Below are 4,279 nucleotides of genomic sequence, written 5' to 3'. Positions count from 1 at the left end.
AGACCCTCCCCGTATGGTTTTTACTCACCAACCCTTTCTCACGTCGGACTTAATGAACTGCTCCGACAAGATGCCCTCCCTACGGGATGATCCGGACAAATGCCACTGCCAAGTGGCCACCATTTTTTCTACTCACAACCCCACTTGGGCCGATGTGCATATGTTGCTTGGGGCCCTCTTCAATGAAGCAGAAAAAAGGTAAATACTGGCAAAGGCAGGGGAGGCCCTAGCTCGGGAAGGCTATCAACCGAACCGACCCGCTTCCATGAACCCCCTAACCGCCCAAACGTTACTAAATGACCCGGACTGGGACTATAATACCACCGACGGGGCATGGGGCTTAAAGATTTTTTAAAAGGCCATCTTAGATGGAATCAAAGCTGCTGGCCAGCGAACCGTAAATTGGACCAAAGTCCAAGCTGTCCTTCAAGGACCGGAGGAACACCCATCTGACTATTATTCGCGATTGGTATCCGCAATTAAAACTTGGGGCGGGATAGACCCAGAGAGCCCCCAACACGAGGTCATAGTTAAAGGCTTCTTCAAAGACCAAGCCACGGCACATATAAGGAAAGCCCTAAATGCACACCTTGGATACTATGGAAAGACCATAACCGAAATCCTCTCCATCGCTAAGTCCATCTTTAACACGAGAGATGAACGGAGGAGAAAAGACCCCAAACCCGATTCACCGAGAATATTAGCCTATGCCGGAGGGGGCCCCCCTTACAAGGATAAAATCAAACCTAGGGGACCCGACTATCAGGACTGCCGTATCTGTTACAATTGTGAAGAAATAGGGCACATAAGAAGATTCTGCCCTCTCCTGACAGAAATGGCAGGACCCGAGTATACAGATCCAAGGATAGGCAGACAGGATTACCGAGAACCTGCCCACCCCAAACCCAGGGAAACAAACCCTTCATATGGACCTGTTCAACCCACAGCCCAAACGCCGTATCGTATGGGTCCCATCCATCCACAACCAAGACCTAGAAATCCTACCCAGACAACCCGCGCCATCAATCCATCTCATGAAATGGCGATAGAAGAATACCGGGAGCATTGACAATTAGAAGCAGATCCTGCCTCCTTCTCTTTCCTTTGTCCCGTCCTACAATTATCATCCTCCGATCCGATCTGCACTATGCAGATCGATGGGCAATCCTACGACTGCCTTTTGGATACCGGCGCCACCTATTCCACTCTAACAAATAGCCATTTAACCCCTGGGGAAGAAACCAGAACCGTAATGGGACTGGACGGAATCCCTCGAAACTGTCCCCTCTCCAAGCCCGCAAAGGTTTCCGTCGGACCCCTATCTGTCAAACACACTTTCTTACTAACTTCTAGCCCCGTTAACCTCTTGGGGAGGGATCTGCTCTGCAAATTAAACGCCACCATACAATGCGGACAAGAAGGGATTTATTTACACATGCCGAATGAATCCATCTTCAGCTTTCAAGGAGTTCTGCAAGATGCCCACAACACCACCATCGATCTTCCGAATGAACTCCTAAATAGCGTTTCCCCTTCCCTATGGGGAACTGAGTCAACTTCTGTCGGACTCCTAAAGTCTGCTACACCAGTGAAAGTAAACTACAGAAAATATTTACCTTTCCCCTGCACAAGGCAATATCCCCTCCCTCCAGAAGCAATAGATGGCTTGACCCCAATGATCGACAAATTCCTCAAGATGGGAGTTTTAGTCCCATGCGCCTCTCCATGTAACACCCCTCTTCTTCCCGTTAAGAAACCGAATACAAATCCCACTAAATGGCGTTTGGTCCAAGACCTCAGGCTCATCAATTTTTTCGTCATTCCTAGACACGCTGTAGTCGCTAACCCGCACCATCTCTTAAGAACTATTCCTGAGGGAACTGTGGTCTACTCCGTCATAGATCTATGCTCTGCCTTTTTCAGCATCCCTGTAGACCCAGAGAGCCAATTCCTTTTTGCTTTCACCTGGCAGACGGGACAATTAACGTGGACCCGCTTGCCCCAAGGATATGTAGAGTCACCGGCAATTTTCTCATCCATATTACATCAAGATTTATCAGATGTGTCCCTGCCAGGAGGCTCTGCCTTGAGGCTGTACGTGGATGACATCTTACTCTGTGCACGTAACCTAGAATCCTGTAAAAGTGACACTATAGCTCTCCTAAACATACTAGCCGATAAAGGACACAAGGTATCCCCTAAAAAGATACAATATTGTAAGAAGGAAGTCAAATATCTTGGTCATGTCCTCGGGGAGGGAACTCGCGCCCTAACGACGGACAGAATTGAAGCAATAACTAAATTACCCCTACCAAAAACTAAAAGGCAGCTCCGTGGCTTTATCGGAATGAGCGGATTCTGCTGAGCATGGATCCCCCGCTATGGAGAGTTCACCCGCCCTCTCACAGCAATGACACAAGACAATGCCCCAGACCAACTACAATGGTCGGCAGAGGCACTCGAAGCCTTCGAATCTATTGAAAGGGAACTGAGGACCTCGTCTGCCCTTGGACTCCCAGACTACAGACTACCCTTTTCCCTATACGTACATGAAAATAAAGGAGTAGCCTCCGGTGTTCTTACACAACCTTTCCAAGGGAGGAACAGGCCTGTCGCTTATTACAGCCTTCAATTAGATACTACTGTATTGGGGAATGTGGGGTGCCTTAGGGCTGTGGCAGCGGCTTCCCTGCTCCTAGAGAAAGCACAAGAGACTGTTCTGGGGCATGACCTAACCATAAACGTTCCCCATGTCGTCGCTACCCTCCTCAGCTTGCAAGGGTGCCAACGTTTCACAATACAACGACTGAACAGGTACGAAGCTATACTCCTCAGTCCATCAAATGTCACCATAAAGAGGGTGAACTCCCTCAACCCTGCTACCCTTCTACCCCTCCCCGATGACGGCACCCCACACCATGACTGTTTCCAAATAGTCTGCCACATAGAGAAGCCCCGGGAAGACCTTGATTACCTCCCTTTAACAAACCCCGATCTCATCCTATACACCGATGGGAGCTCCAAAATTGTTGAAGGGGAACGGAAAAGTGGATACGCTGTAGTCACAGATAGTGAGACCCTAGAGGCACGACCCGTCCACGCAAAATACAGCGCGCAGGCTGCTGAACTTATTGCCCTGATCAGAGCTTGCGAATTAGGAGCAGGGCAAAGGATCACCATTTATACAGACTCGAAGTACTGTTTTGGGTTGGTACATGCCACCGGACAGATCTGGCTACAGAGAGGCTTCCTGACGGCAGCAGGTACCCAAATTGCACACACTCCCCTAGTAAAACGCCTCATGGACTCTATACACCTTCCTGAAGCTATCACAGTGGTCCATTGTAAAGCACACACAAGGGGGAGGGACCCAGTTTCAATGGGAAACCGATATGCTGACCGCGCAGCACAAGAAGCAGCCCTACAGCCCCTCACTACAGACAATGAATTCCAAGGACCCCAGGTTCCATCAGATGTAGATTTCAATGAGATGTACAAAACTGCTACCCCAGAGGAAATTAAGGGGTGGGAGGAACAAGGAGCCTGCTTACACAACAATGTATGGTATTTCCCAGACAAAAGACTCATTATGCCCAGATTATGGGTACCTAAACATTTGAGAATTCTGCACCAACGTACTCATTGGGGTAGAGACAAACTTATCGATACAATGCAACGCTGCTGGTATGCCCCAGGCCTCTCTCTCGCCGCCAAGGCTGCCGTAAAGAATTGTCATACTTGCCAGACCTTTAATCCAAAACATTCCGCCAGGTGCCCACCTGGGGCAAGACCATGGGCCTTCGTCCCGTTCGAAAGCCTCCAAGTGGATTTTATTGATCTACCTCCATGCCAAGGCTACAAACACGCTTTAGTCATCATAGATCAGCTGACAGGATGGGTAGAATGTTTTCCTACTCGCAAGACAACTGCGCACATAGTCACAAAGACTCTATTACAAGAAATCATACCACGATTCGGAGTTCCCAGACACATAGACAGTGACAGTGGCTCGCATTTCACATCAGATATAATCCAACAAATAGCCAGTGCCCCGGGGATTAAATGGAAATTACACACACCATACCACCCCCCTTCCTCCGGCCAAGTTGAGCGGATGAACCAGCAACTTAAATCACAGCTAGGAAAACTCTGCAAAGACTCTGGTATCAAATGGGTTAATGCACTCCCACTAGTTTTGCATAACCTACGAGCTTGGCCCCGAGGAAACCTTAAACTGTCTCCCTATGAATGACTGTTCGGAAGACCATCCCCAGTATAT

Source organism: Podarcis liolepis, assembly GCF_965112155.1.
Source record: "Podarcis liolepis genome assembly, chromosome: 18".
Classification (NCBI taxonomy): domain Eukaryota; kingdom Metazoa; phylum Chordata; class Lepidosauria; order Squamata; family Lacertidae; genus Podarcis; species Podarcis liolepis.
The sequence above is the reverse complement of the archived record's forward strand: the minus strand, read 5'-3'. Positions refer to the sequence as shown.